Source organism: Telopea speciosissima, chromosome 5 (genome assembly GCF_018873765.1).
Source record: "Telopea speciosissima isolate NSW1024214 ecotype Mountain lineage chromosome 5, Tspe_v1, whole genome shotgun sequence".
NCBI lineage: Eukaryota > Viridiplantae > Streptophyta > Magnoliopsida > Proteales > Proteaceae > Telopea > Telopea speciosissima.
Window position 1 is genome coordinate 29,457,339 of NC_057920.1, and position 12,628 is coordinate 29,469,966.

A 12,628-nucleotide genomic window follows, 5' to 3' on the forward strand; every position below is an offset into this window, starting at 1 on the left:
TCATATATAAATTTTTAAAAAATAATATACGGTGAAGAGAGAACCTCTTAATCCTTTGGATTTGACCCTCAAATTGGACTGACAAAGGAAATCTCGGATCTTCGTAAATAAAGGGCAAGAGTTAATGATGACAGTCACTATTTCAGGAGTCCAATCATAACGTAAATTCGCCTTCTTAAATCATCCTGGGTGGTGGAAAACTTTCTCCTAAAACAAGAAGAACCAATCAAGAGGAGGGAGAGAGGATGTTGTATGAGGCTAGGGTTTCTGGTGTGGGCGATTTGGAGGTTGAAGGTGACTTAGATTCATGATTCTTGGACTCTATTGGAGGCTTTTAGGGATCTGCATGGGAATCTTTCCTTCTCTAATCATTTTTGGGATGCAAAGGTTCATTGCCAAATGAATGGAAGGCGATTTGTGGAGGAAGGGATCTGCTCGAGGGGTTTGGGTCTGAATGTGGATGATCAGAGGTTTGAAAACCAATCATATAGTAGAAGGATTGAGGGCAATGCTAATTTATTATGTTCTCTTCCTCCAGTGATTAATAATCTCCCATCTTTGTAAACTTTGTTGCGGCTCTTGGAGGAGGTGTGCTCCCGAATGTTGATACATTACCTGAACCGACCCATGAAAGGTCTTTGACACGGGTGGTGATTCCTTAAAAATCCGATGAGAATCAGATCACATGATTTCATTTTGCCCTAATTGGACGTGTGAATATCAAGAGGATCTCTATGGCCGATTTAAGGAAAGCAATGAATGTTTCTTGGAGGTTGAAAAAGGCAGTGGATATTATGCCGATTGGGAAAGGCTTTGTTATTTTTAGATTCGATTGTGAGGAAGACATGGTGATGATGTGGAAGAGAAAGTCAATTAGGGTGGCAGGTCAGATATTGAGATTTCAAAGATGAGAGCCTGACTTCAACGTTAATTCAAATCAGTTAACCAGGAAACTGGTTTGTATTCGAATGCCTGATTTATCATTTGAGTACTGGACTGAAGATATTCTTATTTCAATAGCAAAAGCGGGAGGAAGACCTATATCGATTAATCGACATACTAGAGGCTCAATAGTCGGCCATTTTGCAAGAATTCTTGTCGATCTCGAAACCGGGGCATAAAGATTGGAGAAAATTCATGTGGAGCGGCAGCATGTAGGCTATGCAGAACCTTTCTGGTTTATGCGGTCTATTCTATATGTAAGATGATATGGTTCATTGTGGCTTTTGCAAGGTGGAGCATTCTTACAAGAACTGTAGAGACAAAATTGTGAAGTTTCAAGTTGATCATAATATACAAAAGGCAACGGAACATCAGGGGAATGATCTAGAGAGGTCATTCAATATCACATCTTGAGTCTGATATGGAAGAGGATTTAGGGACATAGGTTAGAGTCTTCTCCACATGTGGGTAGGGGTTCCCAACATTAGATTCGATAGGTTGTTCAATCCACTATGGTTGGTCATGATCGTGGACGGGGCTATCCAGCCCCTAGTGTTAGTTGAGGAATGGGATTGTTTTATTGCTAGAGGAGGGAGCTCGAACTTGGGTTTGGATGTATCTCGATCAACCCCGAATTTGGTATCTTTGGTCATGGGAATATAACGTGGCTTTTGGCTCTGGTTCTCTTGAAGTTGTTCTTCAACCAGAAAGGATGTTAAATCCTATTAGGTCCTCCACTTCTAGTTTGGGCTGGGCACCCTTATCATATGGTTGTCGCATTGGGTTTGCCTAAACATGTGATGTCAGGGTACGAATGCGAGTGCTAACATGTTTGATGTGTGCATTGACGAAGAATCTACTTTGTAGATTCCCTCTTGTATTACTGCCAGATATAGGAAGAGATAGACATGTATCACCGACACCCTGTGCCTGAAGGAACCATGTCACTGCAAAGTGTGATCGCATTCTTTGATTCATCAATGACTGAGACTCAAGCGAGTCAAAGCCGGTGTTCTGGGAATACGTGAACACTTTGTGAGTGAAGGAGTTATCCAACACGGTCACCACTGCCCAATTGGAGAACACCCAGATAGAGACTATCTGTGCATGGTCGGATCAGAATCTGGATCCAGTGCCGTTTTGGAAATGGTTTTGCAAAAATCTATTTTACATAAAATGATACATTATTTATTATTATTTGAACAAAGTATTTTATCGAGTTTTGCGGGACCCGATCAGATGCAGAGACGCTCGTATATGGACATGTACTATGGATTGGGGTTTGGCAGTACAAGTGTACGTGCCCTAGATTCCATAATGATGGTGTTGATTAGTGGGGGGGCTGTTTATGATAAATAGTTATCATATAGGGATTATTTGGAATTTGCTATTTTAATTAGTACTTTATTTAATTAATGGATATGGTGCTAATTGTAATTATCCATTAATTATTAAATAAAGTAATTAATTAATACTTTCCCTATTAGATTCTGCTTCTTCACCTGTGTAGCATTTTGAGTTTAAACAGAACTGCCAAACAAAGAGAGAGAGAGTCAGACTCTCAAAGGGATTGAATCTTATCCATTCAGGGTTTTTAATTAAACCCTGGCATTATATAAAGGGGACCAAAAATGCAGAGGGGGCAGAGCTCCACGTTTTTGCCTGGCCCCCTCTTTTGCGTTTTGGTTTCTCTCTCCCTCTTTGAGATCTCTTCTTCTTCTTCTAGTTTCTCTCATCTGTGTTTGAGAGTTAGGGTTTGTGAAACCCTAGATCTATGCTGAAGAATTTGAGAACATCTGGGATTGGCTTGAAGAACCTTGGTAGCTCCATTGGAGGTTCAGATCTGTTTGCTTGGAGCGCTCACTGGAGGAAGAACCACTATCTATTGGAGGAGCAACACTTGAGGCTCACCAGGTTAGCAGTTCTTCATTAATTCCTTCAGTTTATTGATTATTAATATTTATGGGATGCGAAAGAAACTCGAATCGACCTTTTCCGCTATGCATTCGAGTTAGGGATGGATCCCCCTTGCCATGTGATGGACCAAGGATGAGTTTCTTCTTCCCTACTGTGATAATAAATTTTATAGGACACATGAGGGAAGGAGAAACACTAATAGGGATGCACCAGGGTTCCCATGGGCGACCATGGGACACCATGGGCTAACCCAGGGAGTGCAAAACCCTGAGGATAAATATCTTGGTCTCCCTAGGGAACCATGGTTTGATCCCTGGACCGTTTTTTGACCAACAGTGTGGTATCAGAGCCACCTTTTCCACCCATGAATATTGAATAATTAATGGTTAATATGATTATCATGAGTGAGATGCGAGTTGGCATATGGGTGGTTAGAATATGGTTGTTGTAACAACCTTCCCATGTGCACATGGGTAGTTACAAGGTTGTTAGTGTAACAACCTACCCATGCAATGATGGATTTGGTTAATTTTATTTATTCCAATTATTGAAACATGTATCCAATTAAGGAGTGATTATTAATTTTATTAACTAAAATTTTTTTAATCATGTTTATATATGGGGGGGAGGGGGGAGCGCACGCTGCCAAGCCTCTGCGCACGCCCTCCCCCTATTGCCTGCCTATGTACGCATTCCCTTTGCGGGCTGTTGCCTGCAGGCAGCAAGTCTACAGGCTGCTGCCCGTGGGCCTTGGGCTTGCGGGCTGCGCAGGGAGTGCCTGCAGCCTGCGCAAGTGGGCTGCATACACCCCCCTTGTTTTCCCTCCAGTTTAATTTAAAAAAAAAAAAAAAAGGAATTATTTTTCAAAACAGAATTTTATTATTTTGTTTTGTTTTTGGAGGATGATGATTGGTGAAGAGATTCCCTCTTTACCCATTTGCAATTAAAATGCGATTTTAATTTTATGGGCTTGGATACATGTTATCACATGCGATGTAGTGGTTCAATAATTGAAGGAATCCATGTTTTAATTTTTGGTTCACTTGCTTTAATGCCCATGCATGAAATTATATTATGATGTGATTATGGGAATGGCATTCTAATAAATGGATGGATTGTTTATGTATGTGATACATGGGGTTATAGGTGGATGTGATGCTTCTCTCTCTTTCTCTCTCTCCCCCTTTCTTTTTTATAAACAAATGTACTCCACCCCATGGGCAGCCCAAATGGTGGGTTGGTTTCTCTATGCAGGGTTTCTTTATTGTTATGGCCGAAAAGAAAAGTGTATAGAATTTTTCCTAGGTTTCCATTGTAATTTTAGAGGAGTTAGGACTCCCAGGGCATGTAGATGGTGATCCACATGTGGCGCTCAAAGTTTATGGAGATGCAAGTCATATACTTTGAAGACGTGATCGGGCAGAGGAGATGATCGAGGCGTGACATCCATGGCATGATAAATGCACCCAAAGTTATTAGTTTTATTTTTATTGGGAGGGTTCTTTAATTGCTTCTGATAAAAATGCCACCATCCCATAATCACTTTTAATTAATGTTGATTAATTATGTTATTTTATTCCATCCATGATATGTATGTGAGAGTTGTTTAATCCCTCTTTAATCATAACACATGTATGATATGGACTAGTCTTAATCGGTAGACATGTCCATGGCCTCCTATTGAAGATAAATATAGAGATTATGTGATATGCCCCACATACGCCGACAGGACATTGCCAGGATCACTGTCACATTTATCTATATTTATCTCTATCGAGATACGTTAGGGTATGGATAGTGAGAGGGCACTGCGACAGTGGGCCATCTTTCATGATTCTATGATTCTAACTAATGCGATAGGTAAGTACATGACTTGGGTGTGTGTCAGCCGACAGGATCTGAACATGGCACCTAGGTGGCCAAAAATATTGGAAGCCCATGAGGCGGACAGCTTAGTCCATACTACCATGGTGTGTGTAATAACTCCCGACAGGGTAAGTTATGTATGCAAGGGTTGTAGGTATCCAATTCATCTTTTGGGTTATGAGGGAAACCCAAATCATGAAAGACTATTGATGTGTGTGCTCAATTTATTATTTTCAATGATCATTAATTAGCATGTGGTTATTTACTTGTGCATGTGTAGATTAATATACGATGGCTGCCGTTAATTTCAACCTGTTAACACTCATTACCGAATACAAACTTAATGGTATAAACTATGTCGATTGGTACCGAAGCATTAAGTTGCTCCTGACTGCTGAAGGATTGTACACAGTTCTAGATAAACAAGTTTCTCCTCAACCCGACCCGAACGATTTTGAGGCAAATGAAGAGATGCAAGAGTTCCTCATGAGGGATTCCAAGGCATCACTCTATATCCTAGGATCGTTGAAAAAGTCAGTTGTAGACTCAGTCAAGGATATGCGTACTGTTGGGGGGAAAGTGGATAAGCTTGTTGAATTGTTCAATAGGAAGTTGACACACGCACATTCTGATGCGGTGAGTCAAATCCATAACTCCAAGATGTCCCAGGCGACTCCAGTGATGGATCATCTAATGGAAATGATCAATCTGTTTGAAAAATTGGAATCCATGGGGATTGATTTCAGCTTGCGATACAAGACTGATGTGATCTTAGCGTCACTCACTTCTGCCTACGCACCTTTTAGGATATCCTACAAGATGTCCGAGAAGGAGATAGAGCTCACCGAGCTTGCTAATGCACTGGTAGAGGCTGAAGCGTCCTTGAAAAAGGACAAGGCTGAGGTCAATGCAACTGAGGCAAAGCCTTCTTTAAACGGGAAGAAGAAGAAAAAGGGAAGTAAGGGCAAGACCCTGAAAGCCAAAGGTGGGAAGTCTGGCAATAAAGGCAAAGGCAAGTGCTTCTATTGCAAGAAGGAGGGTCATTGCAAAAAAAATTGTCGTGCTTACCTGGCAACTTTGAAAGACAAGAAGTCGGATGAAACAGAGGCTACTAAAGAAGGTACATGTGATGTTCACATTCTTTATGAGTCTAATTGATCTTTTGAACCGACCAATTCTTGGTTGGTGGATAGTGGATCCACTGTTCACATTTGCAATGATTTGCAGGGGTTCAAGGAGACAAGGAACTGGAAAGAAATGAAGTACGTCTTCGGATGGGCACTGGAGCTGAGACCATGGAGATGGCTGTGGAAACTTTTATTTTAAATTTTAGTTTTGCTGATTTAGTTTTAAAGGATTGCTATTATGTACCCTCTTTCAAGAGGAAGATAATTTCAGTTTCAAAACTTGTTTTGGACGGATATAGTTTTTTCTTTAATTCTAAATTGATTATTCGTTTTAATAATTCCTTTATGGCATCCGGATATATGCAAAGTGGTTTGTATTTTCTAGATTGCCCTATTAGAATGAATGTTGTTTCAAATGCTGATTTGAAAAGGAAAGCAGCACCAGTGAACTCAACCTATCTGTGGCATCTAAGATTGGGTCACATTAATGTGGACCGAATTAGTAGATTGGTGAGGGATGGGCCCTTAAAGAGTCTGAGGGTGAAACCATTCCCCACCTGTGAGTCATGCCTTCAGGGTAAAATGACCAAGAAATCCTTTAGCAATAAAGGTGCTAGAGCCACAGATCTGTTGGAGTTGATACACGTTGACGTGTGTAGACCCATAAACATATAAGCAAGATATGGGTATGAGTACTTTATCACATTCACCGATGATTACTTTAGATATGGTTACATATACTTGATGCGTAGAAAATCGAAAACCTTTGATAAATTCAAAGAATTTCAAGCTGAGGTCGAAAGACAGCTCGACAAAAGCGTCAAGTCCTTACGATTAGATCGTGGAGGGGAGTATTTATCGGATGATTTTAAAGATCATCTCATATCACAAAGGATAGTTAGTCAACTAACTAATCTAGGTACACCACAACAAAATGGTATATCTGAACGACGTAATCGGACCCTATTGGATATGGTCCGGACGATGCTCACTTATAGTGAGCTGCCTCTTTCTTTCTCGGGATACGCTTTAGAGACGGCGGTATATATCTTGAATAGGGTTCCATCTAAGTCTGTAGCTAAGACACCCTTTAAGTTGTGGAAAGGGCGAAAGCCCAGTATTCAACACCTTAGGGTATGGGGTTGCATAGCACATGTGCGAAAGCAACAGACAAACAAGTTGGAATCCAGGACTTCAAGATGTTATTTCTTAGGCTACCCCAAAGGCACGATAGGCTATTATTTCTATGAACCGATTAACCAAAAGGTCATTGTAAGCAAACACGTCACATTTCTGGAGGAAGAAATGATGACCCAGATGTTCGAACTAGAGTCATTAATTAGGAGCTATCAGATGGCTCAGAAACGTCACTTCTTAAAGTGAGACCAATTGACATACCCACTGAAATACCAACACCTGAAGAACCTCGACGCAGTGGGAGGACTGTTAGACCACCCACCAGGCTTACTCTTCTAACCGAAGAGGAAATAGTGGAAGAGTTCGACATGGTATCGGTTGAATAAGATGATGATCCGATGACATACTCTGTGGCTCTAAAGGATGTTGATGCCACTAGGTGGCTGGATACAATGCGCTCTGAAATTGATTTGATGCATTCCAACAAGGTCTGGACTCTAGTCGATCCACCACTCGGCATCAAGCCGATTGGATGTAAATGGATCTTCAAGAGGAAGAAGGGCGCAGATGGAAAGGTCGAGAGATTCAAAGCGAGACTAGTGGCAAAGGGTTATACCCAGAAAGAGGGTATAGACTATGAGGAAACCTTTTCACCAATAGTGATGATGAAATCCATCAGGATTTTATTGGCTATCGCAGCACACTTTGATTATGAGATCTGACAGATGGATGTGCAGACTGCATTTCTAAATGGGTTCCTTCAAGAGGAAATCTACATGGAACAGCTAGAGGGGTTCTCTTCCTTGGAGGAAGAAAGAAAGGTGTGCAAATTGCAGAGGTCCATTTATGGGCTGAAGCAGGCTTCCAGGAGCTAGAACATCTGGTTTGATCAATCAATCAAATCGTTTGGTTTTGATCAAAACATGGATGAACCATGCATTTACAAAAAGATCAGTGGGAGGGCAGGATGTTTTCTTGTTTTATACGTAGATGACATATTGCTGATTGGTAACGATGTAGGATTCCTTTCATCAGTAAAACAGTGGTTATCCATAACATTTTCGATGAAAGACCTTGGTGAAGCTAGCTATATCCTTGGGATCAAACTTGTAAGAGATCATCAGAAAAGGATGCTAGGCTTGTCATAGGCTACCTATATAGACAAAGTCTCGGCCAGATTTAGTTTGGAGAACTCCAAGAGGGGAAGTGTTCCCTTCAGGCATGGAGTCAGTCTTTCCAGATCTCAATGTCCTTAGTCTCAGACGGACATTGAAGAGATGAAGAGGATTCCCTATGCCTCAGCAGTAGGAAGTCTAATGTACGCTATGTTGCGTACGAGGCCTGACGTTTGCTATGTAGTAGGTATTGTGAGTCGTTACAAGTCTAATGAGTGGAGGTGCCATTGTATAGAGGAGTACAAAATAGAAATCTACAGCCGATCCCTATTTTTATGAACACCTTGCATCATGTGATGCAGCTAATAAGGTGTTTGGGTTAGGAAGTTCCTAACATTTTTGGAGTAGTCCCTGATCTTGTCAAGGGCCCCATTCCCCTGTTATGTGACAACAGAGGGGCTATTGCACAAGCTAAGGAGCCTAGGGCTCATCAGAGGAACAAACACGTGCAGCGGAAGTATCACCTCATCAGAGAGATTATCCAGCAGGGCGATGTGAGTATCTCCAAAGTGGACACAACTGAAAATGTGTCTAATGCCATGACAAAGGGTTTGTCACCAGGAGTGTTTGAGAAACACATGGAGGGCATGGGTTTAAAATATATGGGGAATTGGCTTTGATGTACAAGTGGGAGATTGTTGGACAAGTGTGTGTCCATCAAACCCGGTTCGATCCGGTTCAACCCGGTTCACCTTTGTATTGAATATTTATACATTTTAGTTAAATATTGTCACATGCGATATAAACTTTTTGAGCATTATGTGTCCCTAAGTTTTACTTAAAATGGTAGTCACGACTAGGGTTTGGGCTGGGCACCCTTATCATATGGTCGTCGCATTGGGTATGCCTAGACATGTGATGTCAGGGTACGAATGCGAGTGCTCACATGTTTGATGTGTGCATTGGCGAAGAATCTACTTTTTCAATTCCCTCATGTATTATTGCTAGATGTAGGAAGGGATAGACATGTGTCACCGACACCCTATGCCTGAGGGAACCTTGTCACTGCAAAGTGTGATTGCATTCTTTAGTTCATCAATGACTGAGACTCAAGCGAGTCAAAGCTGGTGTTTTGAAAATGTGTGAACACTTTGTGAGTGAAGGAGTTATCCAACACGGTCACCACTGCCCGATTGGGGAACACCAAGATCGAGACTATCTGTGCATGGTCGGATCAGAATCTGGATCCAGTGCCGTTTTGGAAATGGTTTTGCAAAAATCTATTTTACATAAAATGATACATTATTTATAATTATTTGAACAAAGTATTTATCAAGTTTTGAGGGACCCGATCAGATGCACAAACGCTCGTATATGGATATGTACTATGGATTGGGGTTTGGCAGTACAAGTGTACGTTCCCTAGATTCCATAATGATGGTGTTGATTAGTGGGGGGGTTGTTTATGATAAATAGTTATCATATAGGGAGTTATTTGGAATTTGCTATTTTAATTAGTACTTTATTTAATTAATGGATATGGTGCTAATTGTAATTATCCATTAAATATTAAATAAAATAATTAATTAATACTTTCTCTGTTAGATTCTGCTTCTTCACCTGTGTAGCACTTTGAGTTTAAATAGAACTGAGAGAGAGAGTTAGACTCTCAAAGGGATTGAATCTTATCCATTCAGGATTTTTAATTAAACCTTGGCATTATATAAAGGAAACCAAAAACGCAGAGGGGGCAGAGCTCCACGTTTTTGCCTGGCCCCCTCTTTTACGTTTTGGTTTCTCTCTCCCACTTTGAGATCTCTTCTTCTTTTTCTAGTTTCTCTCATCTGTGTTTGAGAGTTAGGGTTTGTGAAACCCTAGATCTGTGCTGAAGAATTTGAGAATATCTGGAATTGGCTTGAAGAACCTTAGTAGCACCATTGGAGGTTCAGATCTGTTTGCTTGGAGCGCTCACTGGAGGAAGAACCACTGTCTATTGGAGGAGCTACACTTGAGGCTCACCAGGTTAGCAGTTCTTCATTAATTCCTTTAATTTATTGATTATTAATATTTATGGGATGCGAAAGAAACTCGAATCGACCTTTTTCGCTACGCATTCGAGTTAGGGATGGATCTCCCTTGCCATGTGATGGACCAAGGATGAGTTTCTTCTTCCCTACTTTGATAATAAATTTTATAGGACACATGAGGGAAGGAGAAACCCTAACAGGGATGCACCAGGGTTCCCATGGGCGACCATGGGAAACCCTAAAAATTTAATGGGGCACCCATGGGACACCATGGGCTAACCCAGGACGTGCAAAACCCTGAGGATAAATATCTTGGTCTCCCTAGGAAACCATGGTTTGATCCCTGGACCGTTTTTTGACCAATAGTGTGGTATCAGAGCCACCTTTTACACCCATGAATATTGAATAATTAATGGTTACTATGATTATCATGAGTGAGATGCAAGTTGGTACATGGGTGGTTAGAATATGGTTGTTGTAATAACCTTCCCATGTGCACATGGGTAGTTACAAGGTTGTTAGTGTAACAACCTACCCATGCGATTATGGATTTGGTTTATTTTATTTATTCCAATTATTGAAGCATGTATCCAATTAAGGAGTGATTATTAATTTTATTAATTTAAATTTTTTTAATCATGTTTATATATGGGGGGGGGGGGGAGCGCACACTGCCAAGCCTCTGCGCACGCCCTCCCCCTATTGCCTGCCTATGTATGCATTCCCTTTGCGGGCTGTTGCCTGCGGGCAGCAAGCCTACAGGCTGCTACCCGTGGGCCTTGGGCTTGCGGGCTACGCAGGGAGTGCCTGCAGCCTACGCAAGTGGGCTGCATGCACCCCCCTTGTTTTCCCACCAGTTTAATTTAAAAAAAAAAAAAGGAATTATTTTTCAAAACAGAATTTTATTATTTTGTTTTGTTTTTGGAGGATGATGATGGGTGAAGAGATTCCCTCTTTACCCACTTGCAATTAAAATGCGATTTTAATTTTATGGATTTGGATACATGTTATCACATGCGATGTGGTGGTTCAATAATTGAAGGAATCCATGTTTTAATTTTTGGTTCACTTGCTTTAATGCCCATGTATGAAATTATATTATGATGTGATTATGAGAATGGCATTCTAATAAATGGATGGATTGTTTATGTATGTGATACATGGGGTTATAGGTGGATGTGATGCTTCTCTCTCTTTCTCTCTCACTCCCCCTTTCTTTTTTATAAACAAATGTACTCCACCCCATGGGCAGCCCAAATGGTGGGTTGGTTTCTCTATGCAGGGTTTCTTTATTGTTATGACCCGAACGATTTTGAGGCAAATGAAGAGATGCAAGAGTTCCTCATGAGGGATTCCAAGGCATCACTCTATATCCTAGGATCGTTGAAAAAGTCAGTTGTAGACTCAGTTAAGGATATACGCACTGTTGGGGGGAAAGTGGATAAGCTTGTTGAATTGTTCAATAGGAAGTTGACACACGCACATTCTGATAAGGAGAGTCAAATCCATAACTCCAAGATGTCCCAGGCGACTCCAATGATGGATCATCTAATGAAAATGATCAATCTATTTGAAAAATTGGAATCCATGGGGATTGATTTCAGCCTGCGATACAAGACTGATGTGATCTTAGCGTCACTCACTTCTGCCTATGCACCTTTTAGGATGTCCTACAAGATGTCCGAGAAGGAGATAGAGCTCACCGAGCTTGCTAATGCACTGGTAGAGGCTGAAGCGTCCTTGAAAAAGGACAAGGCTGAGGTCAATGCAACTGAGGCAAAGCCTTCTTCAAACGGGAAGAAGAAGAAAAAGGGAAGTAAGGGCAAGACCCTGAAAGCCAAGGGTGGGAAGTCTGGCAATAAAGGCAAAGGCAAGTGCTTCTATTACAAGAAGGAGGGTCATTGGAAAAAAAATTGTCGTGCTTACCTGGCAACTTTGAAAGACAAGAAGCTGGATGAAACAGAGGCTACTAAAGAAGGTACATGTGATGTTCACATTCTTTATGAGTCTAATTTATCTTTTGAACCGATCAATTCTTGGTTGGTGGATAGTGGATCCACTGTTCATATTTGCAATGATTTGCAGGGGTTCAAGGAGACAAGGAACCTGGAAAGAAATGAAATACGTCTTCGGATGGGCACTGAAGCTGAGACCATGGAGATGGCTGTGGAAACTTTTATTTTAAATTTTAGTTTTGCTGATTTAGTTTTAAAGGATTGCTATTATGTACCCTCTTTCAAGAGGAAGATAATTTCAGTTTCAAAACTTGTTTTGGACAGATATAGTTTTTTCTTTAATTCTAAATTGATTATTCGTTTTAATAATTCCTTTATGGCATCCGGATATATGCAAAGTGGTTTGTATTTTCTAGATTGCCCTATTAGAATGAATGTTGTTTCAAATGCTGATTTGAAAAGAAAAGCAGCACCAGTGAACTCAACCTATCTGTGGCATCTAAGATTGGGTCACATTAATGTGGACCGAATCAGTAGATTGG